Raw genomic sequence first — 24,333 nt, 5'->3', positions numbered from 1 at the left:
CCAGAAATGATACTGTTTAGCCCACAGGAAAAAGGCAAAATCCTTTTTTTACACTTCAGTATGACTCAGTAATCAAATCTGAAAACCGGAATGTAATAATAAAACACAATAAAGAGCTGTTTTGGCCCGTTTGTAAAAAGGATAAAGCGTTTAACATATCAACAGGCTTAAGAATTACTACTTTTTCTAGTTCACCAATAACACAGTGGAATACACAAATACCTTTAGAAACAAAACAGTTAAAAATAGTATTGAGCTCAACAACGTAAAAACAAGTGTTTCCGTCTGCACAGCAGTAGGCCCCAACATTCCCAATTAACAGCACCATCCCTGGTGCATGACCGCCTGTAAACAGTGTAAGATGCACCAGCTCTATGTCCTTGCTCGTGTAGGGTGTACCACATAAGGTTTAAACAAAGCACCAGTGAGCACAATCACACAATGCACACAGACAACAGGGATTATCCCATAACAGAGTATTTCAGGGACGCTCACCACGGCATTGCTTCAGCGCAGCTTCCGCCACCACTGGTGACCATGATAAAATATCCAAACAGCATGAGGCTTATAGGATTTATACGGCTCTGGCGCTAGCCCCTATAGGGTGGAATGATGAGTCAGTCCTTTGATTTCCCTGTGATCCCTTATGTTCAAAATTTCTGTATAATTTGATTATTTTCTGTTTTCCCCAAAAGAAGAACTTTTTTACTTATATCACTTACTTATATTTTTTGTTTTTTTATCTGCATTTACACATTAATCATCTCCACCCCTGTACTCCTGTAGGCAGCAGTGCTGAACACATGTTTTAGTCCTTGATGTCAATAATATCTATTTATTGCACTCGGAAGTGTTTTAAGTAAATGTATTATTGATGTTTGCTTTTGCTGCATGTCATATCAAATATTTTGTGCTAAATATGTAAATTTTTTATTGCAGTTTCCTCCTGGGTCCGGCAGAATTTATTTATGGGGAATCAATTCGGAGTGACTAGTACTGACAGCCCAGAAGTTAAATTGAATATTGTGTTGTGAAATATGCATGTGCGCTTGGTGTTTTCCCACTGCAAGTTTGAGAAATCTAGATGTGTTTTGAACGCCGTGCTCGGCTTGTTTGCAGGATTTTTTTCCAACCGCTTACCACATACAATGTATCCTGATTATGCCAGAGTACCACATTAATAACAACATTCCTGATGTGTATTTCTAAATACGTTTTTGATGTGTTTATGTCTACTGGGGCGTAAAGTAGTTATTTGCATTTTCTACATACAAAACATAAGTGAGCCAATAGCAATTATCAGTCATCAAGGGTATTTTTTACCAAACCACCTAAAAGATGTCTACAAAGATCTGAAGTATTGAAGAATATATGACAAAAAATACAAGTCTATATCATAAAGAAACAGATTTGAACACTTGAAACTACCTGTCATCTTTTTTAATGGGAGAATTTTGAGTTTGTCTGTTTTTTTACCCCAATAGAGATAGTTTTTCTCACAGAAGACTCCAACGAAAAATGATCTTCAATTATTGAATGTTTGTTTGATATTGCCACAAACAGGCAGGCAGCTGGTTCCACATGCAGCAGGTTTTCTAGTTCAGACAGGAACTAAGAACAGCTAAAAGTCCACAAAGCTAAATCAGGGTCTGACGAGAAGAGGTCAATCACGAGCATGGGGTCATTCAAGACGGGATGTCCAGGTGAGGGTCGGGGCAGGCTGCAGGCAATCAGAGATAAAGCAGGATCAGGTACAGAGAAGATCAGGTCCAGACAGAAACACTCAGTAATTCAGGCAGGGTGGCACAAACAATACTCCACACTGAGAGAGGCTCTGTGCACTGCTTAAGTTTCCTGTAGGGGATTGGCAAATAGAATTGGTAAAAAGATACTTTTTTTTATTTTCCCCCTTTCAGGTTAATGCTCAAACTGGCTACAGTCAGATGGAAGTAACATCAGCGGTAGCTCTCCCTGCAGGAGTGAACTACATCACAGGACGGCAGTGGGTCAGGTGGTAGAGGAGGACGACCAATAATCGAAGGATTGGTGGTTTGATTCCTGCTCCTGCCAGCCAACCGTTGTAACCCTCTTTGCTTCTAGTGTGGCTCCACTGGTGTGTGAATGTGTACGAATGTCCCGGTGATGGTCAGCGAGGCCGTAGACACGTACTGGCAGCCACGCCTCTGTCAGTTTGTCCCAGGGCAGCTGTGGCTACATCAGTAGCTTACCATCACCAAGTATGAATGAATAATGGATATACTATGTGAGCACAAGTGCAATCCATTATTATTATCACACAGGGATAGACTCCGATCTGGTGAACCCAGACACCGACGTGATTTCCAGCACCTCTGTGCTCTTCAAAACATATAAATAAACCCAAGCTACAAGCTGGACATCATATATATTTTCTATGACGTGGCAATAAATGAAGTCCAAGAAAGCTTTGGTTAGTGGGGTCATTGCACTGAGAGGTAAATTTGACCCACGTCAAAAGAAAGGTGGCAGATGCAAATTTGACACAACCTCTGTGGATGCAGCATAAGACATTTTCTATGGATGATGTCACACTCACTCAGTCCAGTTCTCATAAACAGTCAATGATCACAATATAGAGTCTGTATGGAAGCTTGAATACATATGTATTAGTGCTTTGTAGTATGTCCCACAGAGTTTAAATGAGCCTTGAATGCCTTTTGCGTACAACCAATGTCAGTTGTATCTTTAATTATCTTTACTAAAGCTTTTGAAAAGAGAATTGTTTTTGTATTTTCCATGTTAATGTGAATTTTTACGATCATAATTTTGATCTTACCACTATAGAAAAACCTACAGCCACATTTTGCATAAGTCTGCCTCTTTGTTTCACAAACTTCCTGCCAGTTCTAGCACAGAGAAGTGGCAAATGAATCTATTTTTGCAACGTTGACTGTGTGTGGGAGTCCATGTGCAATTAAAGCCCTTTATTCCCACCAAGGCTTACAATCTGTCTCAGCTCAGCTTTCTGTATTTTCTTGCCTGTAGTTTTCTCCATAGTCGTTTTGTTAATGTGTATGTTTTCACATGGAGATGTAGGACTTGAAATACTCCCCAAAAACAAATTTAAATTTGTTTAATCTTTTGACATTTAGACAGTGTTAACAGCAAAGTGTACAGGCTCTTGTGTCAACATTAAACATCCCCTCATTCTTGGAATTTCTCACCACTTACTGAGTTTCAAATCTTTGCGCTTCACTAAGTGAGCTCTCCCTTTGCCAAGACAAGAGGCCTGTGGGGTGTGTGTAAATGTGTGACCATGTGCACTGAAGCTGCATGTGTTTGTGATGCAAAAGACCTCACAGTTTAATAGAATTCTGCAGAGCAAATGTGAGACAAGACCAAGAAATGAGCCATAAGTAACCTCTCGGGCATCGCCTTCCTTCTCCCATAGCTGTGTTTGAAAATGAGACCAAACATAAATGTTCAATGGAGCTTCAGAGGAACGACATTAAGGCTGATTTAAGAAAATATAAAAATGAATACATCTGTTTGAAGTCAAATGATATAATTGTGCTAATAAAACATAATAAGAGCTTTTTAAGACACAACTTTCACAGTAAAGTAGAAATAGGATAAAGACACAATCTAATTATGTTTCCTGTGTATTAATTCTAATGGGTGACCACAACAGAAAAAGTCGTAAACAAATAAATAACAGTTGCTATGGAAACTACTAAGGTCAGGAGCTGTATTTTGCTCTAAGGCTCAATCAAAATGCGAGAAAAGTAGAATTAATGAAGCGAGAGGCTTGTTTTTCTGTTCATGCTAACTTTAAGAGTAATGTAATAAATTGGAGTAAAGCAATATTGCAGTGAATCATGCTAGTAAAAGGGCTCAGCTGCAATCCCAGGCTTGCCCCAGTGGTCAAGAATGAGCTGGCGAAACAATTATTTCTATACACCCACCTTGGATTGAAAGTAATAAGTTCACGCCCTCTTCTCTCCTGTTTGTGCAGTCAGTGTTGGTGGCGAAGGAGATCACCTACTAAAATAGAAATATGTCAGCAAGGTCAAGGCCAAGTTTGTACATGGCAAAAATTAAATTTAATTCAACGTCACCTTAAAGAATAATCTTTAACTGTGATGGATGGGTGTATATATGACGGTGAGTGTGTATGTGTGTATTACAAGTAGCAGATTTAAGGCGTTCCTTTAAGGACAATGATTTTTATGCAGGAAATTGATTCTTTACTATTTATATTACAGATTCTGTGACATTACACTGTCAGCAAACAACTTTGCCATCAACACCATGCACGATTCTCAGTAAGCAGTGTATTACTAATTTCAAAAGCACTGTAGTTTCATTGTACCATTAAAAAAACGTAACTCGCATGAAAGAAAAATGTCTGACTCAAACTGCTGTTGATATTTAGGTCCTGAGGGCCAGAATATTGTTCTAGTATGAAGCAACCTCTGACAAGATAAGGCAAAAGGTGAACTACAACATCCAAGTGTCAGACCAGAGCCTCTTCCTTAACTTAGGGTACAGTGTCTGAGCACCCCATCATATAAAAGATTTAGCAATTACAATTTTTATATTTATTAGAGCTGTCAGGCAATTAAAATTTTTAATCGTGATTAATCGCATTGCCCGTAGTTAACTTGCGATTAATTGCAAATTAATATGTGGCCTTTTTTAAGGAAAAAAATGTGTGGTTCGTGGAATTTAGCAGTTCTACATTTATTATGAAAACAAGAATGGCAAAATTAATAGTTTTCATCAGAAATACTTTATTTTGTAACATTGTATTGAGATAAACTTTCTTAACAATAAAAGGCTGTAACATAAAATGCCTAACAAAACCCCAAGTGCAAGTGAAGGGCATTTTAAATTCAAAACTTCAATCAACGTTCAGTAAAATAAAATAAAAAACATCCAAAATAAAATTCACATATCACTTTCATGTTCATTTTTTGTCTGGACCAAATCTTTTCCTCCTCTGATGAACTACAGTAATAAATGAAATAGAGATTTATCATTTCCAATGAACTTTTGTTTTTTAAAACCTTAAAGACTGAGAAAAGCGGGATACACTGTGGATAGTTTGACAGTCTGTTACTGCCGCCGCGTTCTCTGGCTGCAGCTCGATGCAGCGACGTGTCCAGCGGAGCTCACGCCATGAATATGCCAGCAGACAGACCGCTATGCTGGGGTTGGATCACGCTTAAACCTCCAGAACTTTGGGATATTTTGCATATTTTCGCGTGGCGAAAGAGGGACGGGCCACAAACTCAAAGCTGAGATTTATCTTTTCATCTACAAATAACTGGCGTTGTTTAAACTACATTTAAAACGTCCCCCGGTGCGGTTGCTGTTCGGAACGTCGGGGGTCCGCAGCTCTTGGAACGCGCCGGACGTGAGCCGGTACCACCAGACGTGGTACTGGAGCCGAACCGGAGCCGGGTTACGCCGGAGTCACACCGGACACGATAGCGCAGCAAAGCGGCGCGGAATAGAGTGCGCTTCCATTCGGTGCCCATGTTAACCCATGGCGTCAGTCACACCAGGAGCGGAGTGACGCGGAGCGATGCGGAGCGACGCGGAGGGTCCGCACGGTGCAGGGCAACGTTTTGGCATCTGGCTTATTTTTTTCTGTGAGCCGCGAGCGCTCCGCGTCAATACTGGCAGGAAGTTGCATCAAAATACATGAGAAAATCCGGTTTATTTTCAAAATAGAACCAATTCTTCGAAATAAAACACCACGATTGACAAATGTGATCATTTTTTTGTGTCTAAACAGACTGTAGAGATGAAAATATGCATACAATCAAAACACAAAGACACGCGTGCGCGAGAGCCCCCACCCTGCACACCACAGATCTCCAGAGCGGGTGTGCTGGGCTGCAGGGCTCTGGGAGGGAAAAAAGCAGGGCAGACGGGCCCCCCAATGTAGTGGGGGCTCACTGGAGCGGGGCATGGGGCTGCGTTTGAACGAGAGAGAGGCAGAGGAGCGGTTCTTCTTGGAAGAAACATCAGGTAACATTTTTAGTTTATTAATTTACCGACGGACACGTGGTATCGCGTCCAGTGTGACCCCGAAGTTAGGCTGCAGGAGCTCTCCGCGTTCTGGCGCCGGGCCGGTTCTAGCTAGCAGCTCGGTGGTTGGAGACCCGCCGTGTTCTAGTGAGAGCAGCCGGTGAGTTAGAGGGCGATGAGGGACACCTGCACGCGGTGTGGAAAGGCACGTATGAGAAAATCCGTAATTAATGGGTCAAAAAAATTGTCGGTGTCATGCACATGTCAGATTAACGCGTAATTAACGCGACAAATCTGACAGCCCTAATAATAATAATAATATATATATATATATATATATGGTAAATGGCGTATACTTGTATAGCGCTTTCTACCCTCCTTCGAGGGCCCAAAGCGCTTCACAGTCACAGACTCACTCTCCCATTCACTCACACATTCACACACTGGTGGTTGCTCCGCTGCCGAACACTGGCCCCAACCTCCCACCAGAGGCAATTCGGGGTTCAGTGTCTTGCCCAAGGACACTTCGACACATGGGCGGGCAAGGCGGAAATCGAACCCACTCACTTCTGATCAGGAGTCGACCACCCTACTACTGCACCACGGCCGCCCCCATATATATATATATATATATAGTGATCCCCCTTATTTGTGGGGGTTAGGGACCCAAGAGATTCGCGGTTATGCTGAATTCATGAATATAGAGATACTACTATCCCACCCCCCAAGGCCAAAGTTTCCATTCCTGATCCATTCTCATCAAAAACATTTCTGATGATGATTTGCAAAACATTTATTAAAGAAGATTGGAGAAGATGAGGAGTGTCTTTATGTGCTTTTCCTCCCTCATCAAATAATAAACATCTGCTCCAGATGATAATTATCCTCTGCAATTAACTTATTCAGCATATCAGGGTTTTTTTCATTTGCACTCACGAGTTGGCTAATGCCATTTCTCCATGCAGGGGCATGGAGAAAGGATGGGGGTAGTCGACAGGAGCTCCCCTTTCAGGCTCGGGAGGAGGCTCAACAGAGATACACCTCAGCAGCGCAGCACCTCCTTCAGATTTCATACAAGCGTCTTGAGTTGTTGGAGTTTTTGTGACAAACCGGAAAAGTCATCTGACTGAAAAAAAAAATCTGCAAATATGTGAAACTGCAAATAAAGAAACACAAATTTGTCGGCTGTCTTAGCTGAAACATTTATATTTTGATGTTGTTTGTGTAGAGAACTGAACCAGAACCAGAAAAGAAACAAGTGCTCAGCCAAACCAGAATAGTGGTCTGTGTTTTAAAGAAGGACAATGAAGGCATCTTCTAGCTACAGAGGGATCACACTTTTCTGTTTGTGCTGGAAAATGAGAAAAGGTGAAAGAAAACACAGAGAACAGTTTCCTCTGAAATGTGTTGATGCCATGCAGCTGCAAAGCAAGCCGGTGAACAAAGTCAAACTTGCACTGCAGCATTACGTCAGGACTTCACAAATGTTTTGTCTTTTCAGTAAAAGACATTTTGAAACAATAGCTGTCTTTCTAAGAAATTGCACAACAGGTTTTGTGAATATGCTAATGCAGCTAACGCCTCTAAAATGTAGAGTGTTACCAAGAAGTTCTAGAATTACTGTCAAGAAAGTTAATTAAGTTTGACCAACTGACAGAATTACCTCTAACTCTGGTCTCACTCAATATGCTTTAAAGTTCGATATGATCAAAGTTCAAAAACAGACAATTCATTGATGAATCATCTTACAATTTGCTGCGCGCTATAGTGCAGAAAATTGTCAAATTGTTCCATAAACCGCACTAATTAATCACAGACAAATTATCACATTGTTTTTTACATTCCAATAATCTTATTTTAAATCTAAAACTTTTATCTATTATGTAAGGGAAAATGTCCGTTATAATAAATTAAAGGGTAACTAAATCCATAAATCAACTTTTTTGGCTGTTGACCTCTATAATGGGGACTTTAAAAGTGCTGTAAATTGGTCATTGCTAAATTTTTGATAAATTCAAATAAAACTGTTTAATTCTTGAAAATATCAACAAAAACTGTCTGTTTGCTGCCTCTACAGGTTGAATCGAGGTATTACAGTTGCATTTTGTGATTGGTCAAACCATGTAAGTTTCAGAAGTCTGACATCATGATCTGCAGCTCCAGTAATGATAACAGTCCTGACCTCAAGCCCCACCCCTCTGACTGGATTTTCAATTTTCAGCTGTGGGTGGAGTCAGCCTCCAACTTCCCTGTTTGGTTACCCTTTAAAGGCCTGATCATGTTGGACTGTTACATCCGTGAAGTTCGTTCATTTCTGATAATGCATACCTATAAGGGTATTATCCCACTTATATCATTGTCAATTATGAAAATAAATGAATATTAAATCAATTTTAACTGCTTTCATCTTGTTATTTGTAAAATCTTTTTTCATGGAAAGCGGACTACTTGACATACTGTACAACGTGTTGCCATAGAAATGGTTACAGACCCTTTGCAGCAGCAGAGGATAGAGGTTCATATTCTAAACATCCCAATAATTTAAACAAAGGATAATTTCGGAGGGAAAGTGTAGGTCTTAAGTAGTGAAGGCTACATTGTTCAGTTCCACCTTCTTGTATTTTGTTTCTCTTCTGCTGTATCCCAGCCTTCAAAATGACTACATTCCCCAAACATGTTAAAGAAAACTATAAATTCCCTCATGACTTTTGTTCTGTCTTGCTGTTGTGGAATAAGGAATATCAACATGTTGTGATATCTGAATATTAATAGGATGTTTGCTTGGATTTCTTAGAAAAGTGTTCTGTTTTCTGATGTATTAATTTAGAGAAGTCTGAACCTGATGCTTTCATTTTTTTATTTTATTTTATTTTTTTTGTCTAAATTGATTGAGATTAAAAAAATTCCCCTTGGTGGTTGGTGTAAAAGTAAAGGTTGAAAGTATTTTAATAAAAACCTTCATAAAGCCACCTTTTAAGTTGTAATTTGATCTTTTACTGAAATGTCATAGATTTAAATGAAAATATCTCAAAATGAGGCTTTTCACAACTATTACTTGGTTTGGTTAGACATAGATTCATTATTTACAGGTAACAATTAATTAATTGCAAAACAACATTAATTGAATGAAAGCATTATAGAACATACAGAAAACAAACAAGTGCAATTTACTGCTAAACAAAAGCAGTTGATCTCCACTTTACAAATATTTATGAATACACAACATCTTAGTGTAAACATGATTAAACTGATCTTTTGCCATTACTAGTAATAAATATATTCCGATAGAACCACGTTTTGATCTATCACATAAGCGCTTTTAACCCTTTAACACTGCAGCAGTCACCAACGACACCTAAGTAACACACGCACTTTCGCCTATACTGTAACTCTTCAACTATCTAAGTCACGGTTCTTCAACTAAAATTTAAAGAGGCCCAGTTAGGAAAAAAATCTTGAAAAATAATGTCTAAATATTCAGTGTAATATAATATTAAGGAGCCGAGATAAGTGGCACATCTGCAACTTTATTATTATGATATCATATGAAACATTCAAGAATCTGATGCCACGTATTATGTAGAGCGGTTTGGTATGTATAAATCCAAATTTGGAGGAAGACCCCTGGTTGTGTCTATAAACAGCACCTTTATGTTTCTCTGAAGTGGAACGCTCTTTTTCAGGTTTCTCACAGGCTCTTTTCTCCACAAAGAAACTTTCCAAACACATCTGTGTCCATTCATGATGACTTGATAGTGAGAATGTGCTGTAATGACAACAAGAGCTGCACCATTTAAAATAGAGGCATCCATTGTATTAGTTTTGCATCAAGTTTGGACCCAGATGTTGGATCATGTGGACCCAATATCTGCTTCAGGATCGGAATTCAGATGTTGGGTCCACATGACCCAACATCTCCAAAACTAATACGCCTATCGTATTAGTTTTGTGTCCCCTTTGGACCCAGATGTTGGGTCCGAATGACCCAACATCTGGGTCTCGACCGCGTTCCGCCAGTTAGTGACCCCTGGTCTACGCGATCAACATGAATCAGTTGATTCTGAGGTTGACAAAAGCAGTTTTACATACATGTACTGACTTTGCACCATTTGCATATCTGGAATTCCATTCATTGTGGAATCAGTGGAAGAATTATGATGAAAGAAAGTCAGTACTGGAGCTAAAGCTTTGGTGTAAAAGGGTTCATTCTTTTATTCTTTTGTGCTTGTCTTTATTTTATCTTTTAGCTGCAGAGATACTTTCATTTGTTGCTTCTGTTTTTAAATACACTGTATTAAAACAATTGAATATGACTAGTCAATACTCACATGTTTTCAGACTTGTTACCAGATTTACTGTATGAGATTCTCCAAGAGAATGAAGTATTGGAACCTTTGCCACTGTCCATTCAAATTCTGTTCCACTACAGTGAGAGCTTGATCTGCACTGCTGGCAGTAATTCAGCTTCATTCCCGCTGGGTGCTTGGCTGCCCTTTCTCACAATGCTGTCGTCCCTTTAATGGAAAAATGTTTAAGGCGCAGCCAAAGGGTGAGGGGTTTCCAATTCTGTCAGCATCAAGGATTCCATCTTTGCTTTTTGCAGACAGGGTCCAGTTTGCTTCTTCAAGTGGAAACTGTTTTTGGGAAGACAAAAATGACAGCTTTGATGAAGATGAGCCCTATACCTTAGCTTTTTTTTTGCATTTTGTTCACGAGTGCATGTAAAATGGATTGGATCATTGACAGTGACTAACATCTGTAGTAATGCAGACACAGTTTTATTATGTTTGCTAAAGAAATCAGAAAAAAAAGGCCAAAGTGTGGAGTGACTGTATTATTTTTACATGCTGACTCTCACCTGTGCATGTGATATAAAAATCCCCTCTGGGAAATCATTAATGGGCAGACCTGAGACTCAACAGCAGAATTTTATCTCCTGGGTGTTACTGGAACATCTGGGTTTCTCCTTAGAGGAAGAAGAGGAAGCAGCTGGAAAGAGGGAGATCTGGAGCCTCACATAAACCCTATGGTACGTTCACATTGGACATGGGATGCACGTTCAAGAACGTGCTGAACGTGGGTTCTTAAACGCACTTTCAGAACACGGTGTTCACACGGGACTGTCATTACTTGATAATAGCGCATGTTCTCACAGTTTGAAGAGGCTTGGTGTGAAATGTCAAAGTGGTCCAAATCTTGTGAATACTGTCCTCTACTCTCTCCATAGCCCTGCATAGAGAAATGGCATCAACTGACTCAGAAAGTACCCTGTCGCTGTGGTACAGTCTATTGTTCTGGAAAAAAAAAAAAAACTTTATGTTTAATACTCCAATGTTCTTTAATAAATGTTTCATAAAGCATGATCAGAAATGTTTGATGAGTTTGGATTGGTAACAGACATTCTTTGGCTGTGGGGAAGACGGAAGGGCGGGACGTATTCGACATATTCGTAGATATCACTGCTCCAGAAACCCTGCGAATAAGGGGGAATTGCTATACACAACATTTTTATTTTGATGTGTTTGTAAACAGGCACAGTACACCATCTTAAAATAAAATGTAAAAAAAGGCCCTTTTGTCACTGTCCAGCTTTGGATTTGGCAAGAGGCATTATCATTATTACGAAAGTACCGAAATCAGCATCAAATAGGAACAAAACAAAAGAACCGGTTTGGCACTGAAACTGAATAAAGCCCAATCGTTGCCCAACCCCAGTGATGTGTTGCATGTAAGAGCAAAGTCGAAATAAAAAGCCCTTTTCCTCACCGTCAGAATCACGATGATCACATGACAAAAAGTGTGTTTGATAACGCCGCTGACAGCTCTAGTTTTAAAAGGTCAAGAAATAATTGTCAATGAATTTAAATGCCAAATATTTATTAAATATAAAGCATGTGTACTTATATTTTCTGTAAAATGTGTACGTAAGTGTGTCAACAGTAAGTTAAAGGGTCACCAAACAGGGAAGTTGGAGGCTGACTCCACTCACTGCCTAAATTTGAAAATTCAGTCAGAGGGGCGGGGCTTGGGGGTTGGACTGTCATCATTACTGGAGCTGCAGATCATGACGTCAGACTTCTGAAACTTACATGGTTTGACCAATCACAAAATTCAGCTGTAATACCTCGATTCAACCTGTAGGGGCAGCACACAGACAGTTTTTGATTATGTTTTCAAGAATTAAACAATTTTAGTTGAATTTGTCAGAAATTTGGCAATGACCAACAGACAGCACTTTTAAAGCCCCATTTGTAGAGGTCAACAGCCAAAAAAGTTTATGTAGGGTTTGGTGACCCTTTAAGTTCAAGATATACAGTATTTACTCCCTGCAAATTAAACAGAGCATGTTTTCAATAAGGCGGGTTTTCTCCAGTCCAGTGCCCAATTCAGTATTTAATTTTAACATAACTTAATATTAGAAAAAAATAGCTTAAGTGTATTTTCATCTTATGCAGCAAAGTGTGTATTAAAAACACTAGATTGTTGTAAATGAATGTTGAATAGCAACACATTCTTCAACTTGATCTGCGTGTCTGGAGCTGATGAAACATCTGCCCTCTCTGGAGTACCTTACTTTTGGAAGGTTTTCTGGCTCATTTGATCAGCTGATATTCTTGAATTATTTCTGCTCTACAGACCATAAAAAATCATTTTTGCTGCAGTGGGTAGGAAATTACTGATGATCATTTTCTTGCTCGGTTTGAGGAAATTAAACAATAATCTGAAACTTTAGTCACACAAAGAGGCTGCCATCCAACACAACTACACAACTCTGTCTCCACTGTCTCAAACAGGCAATAGACATTGGCTTGCAAGGAAAATTAATTAAGAAGTGATATTTGTCCCAAGGGATAAACTGGAAAAAAGTGGCTGTGTGAATGACAGGACCTCTAATTTGGTATGACCCACAGGCATAAAATATTTGGGAATTTTCGGCTTCATAGCTACTGAACATTATTATGAACCAATTTAGCTAATTTGTTAGACTTGATGGCTTTATACCTTTTACTTTTCATTATGCATGAGTCTTAAACTCTGCGATGAGGGTGAGCATAATGATGATGTTTAGAAGAAGATCTGACATTTTCTTTCACTTGAGATGCACATTTGCTGCCTAATTATCAGCTAAAATAATGTGCAATGCTTTTTTTAGGCTCTTTTCTAAACAAAGAACAGACGTCATATTTCTGGGCTGAAAAAAATACGTTTTAATGACCACCCAGCTAGTTATGAGAAAGTCAAGAAAGACAGCTGTTGACAGTATAATAAATGAATAAAATTAAAAATGCATTATTATGATCATTACTTGTCAAGACAGCTTGTGTTTTATGTGTGAGGGTGAACATTACTGGATGATTACTGCAGAGGAGCTGAGTGCAATGAAGCTCTGTAATACAATGTGGAACTCAACATGCAATAGTCTTATACTGGAGGAATTTTCATTGTTGTTTTTAGATTTACATTCAGAAATGATGTAGAGGTGTGGCCTTTTGACTTTAAAGGAAGATCACTGAATTATCATTTTGAAACGACAATTAACAACTGAGTGGACATTTTTGGAAAGGAGGGAGTTTGGTGAAATCATTGTCACAAAATTGAAACATTAGATCAATTAACAAAAGCTCTGTAATCTGTTAGATTTAAAAATATTAGTTTTTATTAAATTACATTTTTGATTCAAGTAAACCATCAACCCTAAATTTTAGAATTTTTTTACTTGATCCAATGTTTCACTTTTTTCAGTGCAGGCCAGGATTGTGAGCGTGGCTAAACTGAAAAGCTTGCTTCACATATTTCCATTTCAAACATAAAGATAAGTGGCCCCCAATCCCCAGGCAACGAACCAGTGCTAGTCTGTTTGTACAGGGCCACACTGTTTTTAGTTACAGTATTTGCCCGCCACTTATTATCTGCAAATACTTACACACAAAGTTGTACATTTATAAGGTTTATTTTAAACCCTTTGGAACCTACTGCCTAAAACTCAGTTTTTGTCCACTTTTGAATTTACTTCTGTTTTGAATTTGAAAGACTACCCGTTTGCTTATTTGGTCTCATTTTAATCAGCACAACCTCACCTATGTGACACTACCTTTATTTTGTCATATTTCCATGTTGTATTCACTCACTAGACATAAAATCATGCAAAAAGAGAAAACTCCATCTGGAAAAATGGGATTCATTTTGCTGTGGAAACCCCAAAAATGTTTAACGAACTGTTTTTACAGAATTAAAGTTTTAGGTGCAACAAGAATAAAATTTATCAACAAACTAATCAACGAGTTTTTGAATGATAATACAAAGACATCTAGGTGAAAGTCCCAGATTCCTTTGGTTCACAAATATGAACAGTTTCCGTTGATGTCAGATCATCACAGACCTCACAGCTCCATGTGGTTGTTCTTCAATGTGCCCGTGTGGATTCAGTGATACCAGGCAGCACAAAAAAATAAGAATTTCTCTCTTGAGAGCTCTGCTGTCCATTTGACATTATTTTTAATATTTTAAGGCGTTCATTCTGGTTGATTAACTTTCAGTACCTCCTCTATCCCTCGTGCTACCTTGTGGGGTCCAGATGACCCACCCTTACGTTGACGTGTTTATCTCACCCATGACAAAGGTAGACAGGATTTTATGTTTTTTTTATGTAAATCAGCACACTGTTTAGCACAAAGGCTATTACAGCTGTTGAACAAAGAGTGTGCTCCCCCATGGTTGAGCTGTGTGGCCCAGCAGCTCCAAGCGATAGCTGGCTCTCAACATCTTAAAGAGATCTGCTTGAGCTGTTTCTTTCAATGAGCCCCAAAAACCTGCAATGACCTCACAAACCAAAGGACACTGACCATTTACTGACTCTGACAGGATAGAGTCATGATAACCTGCACCAACAGACTGAGACTCTTTGGTTTGTATTCATATATTGTGTCTAATTTCTGCTGGAAGAAAACTTCTGTTGTGTTTTTCTGGACAATATCAATAAATCTTCTATATTCTTCTGCTGTCATTCTTATTAGTTATTACTGGTGAATCTTCATATTTATTTCCAACAGGATAACTTTTATGAATTTGTGCTTTTAAAGTTTGCATGGTTTCTTTTGTGTTGAATTCCAGTAGCAAATTACGTACAAAAAAAACTTTTAAATCCAAACATTTCTACATACTATACTTTGTTCAACGACATCTGACGTATTTTCAGGACTGAATATGGACACAACAACACCATATCTGCACTTCATGGATGAGGCTCAGACAGATACGTTCGTGCAATGACGATACTGTACACGATCCATATAAAGCTGCTTCTCCTCACTGTGGATTGTGTCATTTAGATCATGTTAATTGCATGTCTAATACCTTGAGAGGAAGCTTTCCGAGCTCTGAAACATGTTTAAAGTCACCTAATTACTTTATAATCTAAAAGATGTGTTTTAAAACCAGAAAATTGCCCACTAACTAAGTTAAAGACTAATTATTTTCTTAGGTAAAATAGATTTTTCCCCCTTACTTTATTCTTTCTTTAATCTTCAACTAACAACTTGTAATTTTAAATCACTGGTTTTTACCCCCCTGAGCACTATAAATCCATTATAGCTGTTGAGCAGTCTGGCCTTGAGGTAGTCGTGTGTAAAATTATAACTATTGAACAGGCTCTTTGTGGTTATGCTCCAAAACACACAGAATTCCTTACATATTGTTTACTCTAAAACCCTCAAGGAGAGCCGAGATGCTCTGTGGTCTGAATTCTATTTTTTAGTATAACAGCTTTATCAAAAAGAATAAACCCAGTCACAATCATGTGTTTCTGAGACGTTCTTTTTTAACTTCGGAGATTGAGGAGTTTCATAAAACAATGTAATTTAATCAGCCGCGCATTTTATGCCTTTAGGTGTCGAGAATGTTTTCGCTTGTCACTAAATTAGAGCTAAAGATTTTTCATTTAAAGGGCATCACCTTTGGACTAAAACACTGACAGCTCTGATTTTAGATCATTTTCTACCAATTAAGCTGCAGACTAAAAAAACATTTCTTTTAGTGAGTCAATATTATGAAAACAATGGTAAAAAAATCAGTAGGTAAATGTTAGAACATATATTTAAAAAATGGAATATAAACATTTTTTTGTCCTGATATTACAGTAATTGGCCGCTGCAGTATCCCTTCAACTAACAAGGATGGACCTACTCAGCTCTAAAAGCTTCCCCTTGTAAATGGATTGTATTTGCCCTGCTGTCCAGGCATTTTCTCATCAAGCTTTAACCCTTTAACACCAGAGCTCCAGTGTTTATGTTTTTTGATTTACTGTAACGTTTTAACCATAAACATGATCAACATAATTCTAGCAAATTCTGAATCCTGCACTTGTAAATGGATTGTATTTGCCCTGCTATCTGCTGGAATGACGTTGATCGTGTTAGCGGTTGAAAAGTTACAATATGTTAAAGATTTTGTGTTTAAGCATCACCGGCAACACCTCAGGTGTTAAAGGGTTAAATGGACCATACCATGATTTTCTTAAGCCTTTCAGAGTAAACTATATCCATTTAAATGATCATATATTTCCTTTGTAACACAAACAAATAAATTATAAATGAAACATGAGTTATTTTTGTGGACTCTTTTCATACCTGAAATTAAAACGACTCGATCTCTGAGTCACCGCCCTTTGCTACCTTAGGATGCCACTACTAAAATAAAATCTCCATATCAAAAATCCTCTTCGCTCATGCCATTTACCTTTCTATCAGTTCACCTAATTCGTTGCCGTGGATGATTAACCTGAGCATAGCGTGGCTGACAAGGAATGCAGAACAAAAGCACCACAGAAACCTGAGCATAGAATTTTGACAGTACCCCTCCCCAAAAGGGTGGATCCCAGATGCCCAAAACACCCAAGAGGGCCGGACCCTTGCAAGCAGAACAAAAACAAGTCCAGAAGACAGAGCTCCTGCAGCCAGACAGATGATACCCCTCTTCAGTAACATGCAAGAGAGGATCAGTCCCGGCGACTGTCCCCCAGTGACAGGAAACATGAAGGGGAGCAGTCCAGGTGACCCTCCACCGGAACAGGAAATACAGCCAAAGGGGTTGAGCGGCGACCCTCCTCAGGGACAGGGAACATGAAGTAGTAGTCCCGGTGGCCCTCCTCAGCAACATGAGGCTTGAAGGATGCCCCCGACAGTCCCCCTCAGGAACGGATTTGGTGGACGTGACTTGGGATGAGATATATAGCTGCAGAAAAACCCATCTGGCGTAGAGTGGCGTGGAATGGCGTGCACTGCAGTGGAAGAAAACACTGCCACTGCAGCACAAATTCTCCCGCTAGGTCCAAGGTAAATAGAACATGACAAAAGCACCACAAAAAACCCAAGCATAGAAACCTGATAGTACCCCACCCCAAAAGGGCAGATGCCAGATGCCCAAAACACCCAAGAGGAGGGGACCCTTGTGAGGAAAACAAAAACAAGTCCAGAAAACAGAGCTCCTGCAGCCAGACCGATGTGAGGGGTATCAGAACCCCTCCTCGGTAAGAGGCAAGAGAGGAGCAGCTCCTGCGACTCTCCCCAGGGACAAGACACATGATGGGGGGCACTCCCGGCGACCCTCCTCCTGAACACTGCAGAAAAAATGATCCTGGTGGGTCCAAGGTAAATAGAACATGACAAAAACCCAAGCATAGAATCCTGATAAGAACTTTAGTGTTACTCCTTAATCGTTTACAACGCTTACGTGGATTAAGGATTGTAGTGTCGCATGTCAGCACAAATCAACTTTTCTCTGTGTCAGAATCAGTTGGAACTGGGATATTTTGTAAATGGTCAAAGACTTACTGTAGTTTATCTCCAATATTAAAGGGTTAATGACTCAAAAAGTAGGTAAATGTCAAGAATAAACCCCGAAACAGAGCGTGTGAGGTCGTTTATTGATGTGGAGGGTTGAAAGCAGAATAACAATCTCACTGAACTTTGTCCTAAAAAATTCAACAAACACAAACATATTGTAAATACTGAAATCCATTTTTGGGTATTTCAGTGATGGTTATTCAGACAAAACGATACTGAACAAAGATTGCAAGAGAGAAAAGAACAAGAAAAGCAGTTTCAAACTTTTAGCTTGCAGTGACCATCGCTTACGCTAATTAAAATGATAAACGTTAGTGCCTGCAGCTCAGCAGTGTCTAATTAACATTGATGCCATGGCCACCCTCTTACCGGTCCAAACTTAAACTTGGCAATTGTTAACGTTCGGTGTTAGCTAATGTCAGGGCATAAGTTCAGTCAGAGGGGTCACTCCTTCTCTTTTTTTAAGTCCACCAGCTCTAGGAAGTGAATTATTCCAGCATGAAAGACAATAGCATATGGATTCACATCAATGGAATAATTATTAAAAGGTTCTATTTCACAATAATTGAATAGCCTATAGAAGGTCTTAATGAGTGTGTATAGAAGCTTCTTTATATCATATAACCTCTAAAATATATATTTAAGAAAAGCCATAATTTAATTTAAACAAACTTTTTGGATGCTTTTGTTTTTTTCTGTTCACGTTTGTGTGTGTGCATGGAAAAGTGTGTGAAGATGATCAGAACTCTGTTTATAAAGTTTAAACTATGTTGTCTATAACACTTGTGACATGACTTTTACTCTGGGAAGTTTTGGTGACCTTTCCAGCTAAGTAGTAGCTGACCAAAAACTACAAACTTGAGCTATAAATTTGCTTTTTATTCCCCAACTACTAAACCACAAAGTGCGAGACTATCTATTGCCCTGGACTTTAACAGTAATTAAGACATCATGCTTAAGGCCAAATAGCAGCCATTTTGAGTTTTCTAGTGGCTCAAGTGATAATCTGAAAGAGGGTATCCTAAGGTAAATCCATGTCAAATGTAGTGTTTATACCACAAAATAAAGAATCTGTCTGAAACATCAACCTAACTGGCTTTAAATGGTTTTTATAAAATAAATAGAAATAATTGTTTCCGCGTGAAAAATTGTTCAAACGCAGTGCATTGTGGTCTATATTCGCCAATCAAGTGACCATAGATGAATACTAGAATTATAGATTTGGACTGCTTTACTAAATTACGACCGCACTATAAAGTGTATTAATAAGGAATGGTTGAACACAACCTTGGATTCTCACCAGCCAAAAACAAATCCGTGAGTAGTCAACACCACAGGCTTTATCTATCCCCCAATCTGTCTTTTTTTTTTATTTTTTAAGGCCTAAGAATCATCCATAAGCTGTAAAGAACAGATGGCTGCAGCATCAAATATTTATTATCTGTCGCCATGTTGGTGAAAAAAAGAAGGAAATTGTGTAAAGAGGGTTAAGCTAAAAATGATTTTCAAACGCTGATTGGAATAAAACTAGGTCAATAAAGAAATACAACTCAATTATCTTGAAAAGGACATCAGATAACCGATTGGTAGGAATAATTCCAAGTATTGACAACTTGGAAAGCGGAAATGGAAAATTGCATTGATTTTCATTTTCATAAGACACACAGATGTCTTTTTCTTTTTTTTATAGGAATATGCTGGAGTCAAATATATTATGAAAACGTCACTCATAATAGCAGTTAAGATTGTTGCACTTTATTACATTATCTTAAACTCTCTCATAAAACTTAATTAGAACTAATAAAAGAAAACTGCAAGAAAAAGCAAACAAGTTTGGATTTAAGGTTTTTACTGTAGTGATGAATGGAATTAGTGTGCTTTGTTTGTTGTTTTTTCCTTCAAAACCTCTGTTATTGTTCACCAAGCAGAAAATAAATTATTCCACAAAATAGTAAAATACAATGACGTGTTAACCCCTGCAAATTTGTGACTTAGAGTGTAAAGCGAAATCAAACAACAAATATATTTTTATCAATCAAGTTTTACTTAGTTTTTTTTTCATTTTAAATCTCAGTACCATCATAAAAATTGATTATGTTATGCCTTAGTCACATCCACTTGTAAGGGCGGTTGTGACTAAGGCATAACTTGTACATTAGTACATTTTATTAAACAATAAAACACAAAAAAACAGACTTGAAGTCAGGGCCTTCAGGGACTTCTAAAGTCATCCTCTGACAGGCCCCCTCTAATGAAATATAGATAACAAGCCAAGACATGTCACCATGTATTACTACTCATGCTGTCATATGGTAGCATGTACTTTCATGGGATGACAGCCCTCCCTCAACCGTACTTCAACCAAACAGGAAATAGACATGTTTTCCACTTCTGCTTCCTATGATGAAGTTGCAGACAAATATCCCTTAAAGCTTTGGTGTCTAATACTCATAAAATGCAAATGAATTACACAAAAAAGTGTTTAAAAGGCAAAATAATATAATTGAAGTTAATGTTCAAGACAGAGTCTTAAGTGACACAGTGAGATAAAATATTTAGCCAAATTTAATAAGAAGAAGAATGATGCTCATTAAAACTGAAGAATTCAAACGAGCATCTAATACAGATGTGAGAAAACTTCTGCTTCCTGTCTTTGTCTTTCAGCCCTGCACAGATCCCCCTCAGTCCTTTGTGTCCGACCTGTCACACAAGTTCTCATCCGTCCTTTGTTTGGCCTTTTCCACCTCCACCTTCACCTTGTGCTGCATGTCCCTGTACTCCTGTCTGCTGGTTTCTCTCCTCTCACTATCCTACTTTTTCTTTGTCAACTTTTTTCCTCTTAAAAGTCTCCTTAAGCCTAAGTCCCAACAGCCCTTCACTGATGGACATGGTCTGTTTGCTAGTAGAAAATGGACAAACATGTACCAGGTGGCTAACATGAAATTCTAAGATCACAGCCTGCTCTGTAAACCTGTGGAGCGAAAATCTTCATGTGCTTTCTCTATGGGCATACTGCAAGCCACAAGTAACAGCAAACACTTGAAGTTCTGTTCTCTGTTCTCATTTACTTTACCCCTTCTCTATTTTTTATTGATTATTATATTTAGTTCTCTGTGTTTCTGTTTGGTGCAGTGCAATTCGCGTGTTGTTCCACTTTCCCACTTCCCTCTGGGGGAGCAGGAGAGATTTTAGATTCCAGGTGGATCGTCTGTGCTCCTGTTTTTGGCCGTGGACCAAGTCTCTGGCTCGTCCTGGCTGTGGACCTCGCCCCCACCTGTGCCCCAGTCCTATCTGCTGAACTCTATTCAAATACGTAGAGTTAGATAAACTAATTCCTTTTTAACAGTCCTGGTAAATCGCCTGTCCGTCCTGGGAGAGGATCCCTCCTTCACGTTGACATCTCTAAGGTTTCTTCTTTCTTTCCTGAAGTTTTTCCTTACCAGGAAGGAGGATCTAAGGGCAGGGATAGCTAGTTTAGTTTAGTCTGTTTAGTGTAGCAATCAGCTATTGTTTATATTTTATTACTGATCTTCTGCTTCTGTACAATTACTGACATGAAGCCCAATGAGGCAATTTTGTAGTCATATGGTGCCCTAACGCCACACTCAAGTCATCAGTAACTGCGTTTCCATTACACATATGCGCAAGACTATCAAAATTGTAGAAATGTCAAAAATTATATCCATTATATCACACACAAACCCACTCATGTGATAAGTCATTCATAAACATGGTGACGGATAAGAATAAAACTTTGATTTACAGCAGATACATTCAAATTTCTCCCACAGCTCTAGTGCTCATCATCATCTATCAAAGGAGACGTCAGCATCTTATTCAGGCCATAAAGCGGCAAGCTATGTAGGAGCGACTACGAGTGAAGAGATTTGGGGAAATCGTGGTTGCTGATTTTACAGAGGAGCTGTGGATCTAACAATTCCACATGACATGCTCATCTTTTGATGAGCTGTGGGGTCTCTTGTGGCGCCCGCTGTGTAGTGTAGTCACTTTTTGTCACGTGACTCATTTAATTAGAAAAAAAAGTCTTTCCATTGCAGTTTTGAAAAATATGTCAATTTTGATACGCCTCAAAAACCACCAAAAAGGGAAAGAACTTTTTTTTTTTTTGATAAATGAGAGGTTTTTTTCAAAATTGTCGTGTTTCCATTTGGCAAATTTATTATTGCAAATCTTTTTTGCGTACCTTAATAGTCAACTGAAACGTAGTTAGTGAGTTGCGTGTCTTGGTTCCTTACTGACGACGCACAAATACTGCACACCTGGGGTGTACATGTGATCCGTAAGTATCTTTAAGATGCCTATAGGATGGCCACACAAACTACACCCTGATGGTATAAAATCCTAATTACCAACAGGCCGGCTGCAAGCATGGAGCACACCGCTTGTGCACTTGTATCTTGAACATTTTCTGTCTTCGGGCTGAGTCTGCGATCTCTAAGTTTTGTGCATACAGGTTGGGCCTTTTTTCAGACAGCCTGTAACCACCCAAAAGGGCAGTTGTGACTAAAACATTAAAGAAATTCTGGGTTTCTTCCCAAATCAAATGCAGATTTGCTTAATTCTAACTAATGCAGTCTAATCCCACTGAAGAAAAGTGAACACCAAAGCTGAGTTAACTACAGAGACAATGCTGAAGCGTTCACATGCAAGACCATAATCCCCCCCACATGTTTGAGGTTAGAGAGGATTTAAACTCAAATAACATTCATTGCCTTTCTCTCCTTCCCTAGCCCGAGCATCGCCATTAGAGTAATGGTGTTCAGCTCATATGCAAGCTAAAAAATGGATTTAGGATCCATTAGCTTATTAGGCACAAAATGACATTATCTTCCCTCAATGTGAACCCCGTAGCAACCATTTGGAGATAAATCATCCCATAGCAACACCCCCATGAACTGTCAATCAATCCTCTTATCAGTTTGTCTCCTATTAGGACTGTGATCACCCATTCACTGTGCGCTTTAGATAAACGCACTGTAGCAGATCCTATAGGAGTATTAGAGGGAGCATCCTCTTAATTAGGGAGAAATTATAGATGGTTTTAACTTCTAAATAGTCTAACACAAATCATTTATTTGGAGATTTAATAAAAGTTATTTTCAGCTTTTTTCCCCATATTTACCTTTAATAGTCTTCTTAAATCATGCCATTGACAAACAGCACTTTGAGTTTACCCAAATACTTCATCTAAAAGAAACATATTTTAATTTAGAAATTGCTCAAAATGTGAATGAATTTTTGCTACAGAACAGCTTCAAAGACAATGCAGAGAAACCACTCAGTTGTTCCTAATTAAACGCTATTGTGTAATTGATTATCAGTAGATGAGAGCTCTTGTGGATGCACAGTCTGGAGCCTTTAGATGTGTGATAACACAAAGCCCGGGGAGAAAACACCTTGGAAATAATGACAGATTTTACCAACAGTGTTACTCCCCATTAGCTCACAAGAGTTAAGACCACTTTTCAAACTTAAAGTGCAGTCTGACATCATTTTGAACATTTTGGAAGAATACAACAGAAAGGAGGATACTCTTTTTTCCAATTGTAGGGCAACAGTATTGCGAAACTAAATATTAGACTTTAGGGAGAAAGGTTCATCATTGTCCCAAATTGTCTTAAATTGGGGAATATAAGGACAATTAAATAACTGCTGTAATGCTCCGAAATTACATCAAATTTAAGCATGCGAGTCGAGACAAAATACTTTATATTCACAATACCTGTAACTCCCAACCTTGTTTGCAACACGTAAAAAAAAGACTAATACCGCAAAAACTAACATTACCGTGACTACACTAACTATAACCTCGTTAGTAACAGGTAAAAAAACAATTACTAAAAAATGGTATAAGACAGAACCACCAATACTATGGGAGGAAATAGTAAAAGAAATGTATAAGATGGAAATGTAGAATCATAAGATAAAAATAGAAGAGCTTTTCATAAAAAGATGGGAGAAGTGGACTATATACCCGACAACAAGAACATAAGAATATTTATGGAACAAGTAAAAAACCTGTAGAGTCAAGGCAAGGCATGTGTTTTTTTTTTTTTTTTGTTTAAAATGTCTGCCCTCTTCTGTGTGTCTACCCTAAATGTGCTAAAAAAAACACAGACACTGTAACATGTTATCTGCGTTAGCTGTTCACAATACCACCAAACCGGACATTTAGACAGCATCATGTCCCTCTCAAAATTGCTTTGACATCAGTAAGCACAGCCAAAATTAATGCATATAGAAAGTGCTCCACCAGATTATTAGACACACTGTCATTAAAAAAAAAAAAAAATCAGCCTTTAAGCGTGGTTTATTGCGCGTAAAACACTGTAATTTGAGCATCCACAAAGGCTATGGAAAGAATCCTTTTGAAGAAGGTGAGAAATAGCTGTTTAGCTAAGTATAGATAAGAAAATTGTAAAGTCTTCTCTCTGACAGTTAAACCCTGTTCTGA

The sequence above is a fragment of the Oryzias melastigma genome, linkage group LG3 (assembly GCF_002922805.2).
Source record: "Oryzias melastigma strain HK-1 linkage group LG3, ASM292280v2, whole genome shotgun sequence".
Lineage (NCBI taxonomy): Eukaryota > Metazoa > Chordata > Actinopteri > Beloniformes > Adrianichthyidae > Oryzias > Oryzias melastigma.
The sequence above is the reverse complement of the archived record's forward strand: the minus strand, read 5'-3'. Positions refer to the sequence as shown.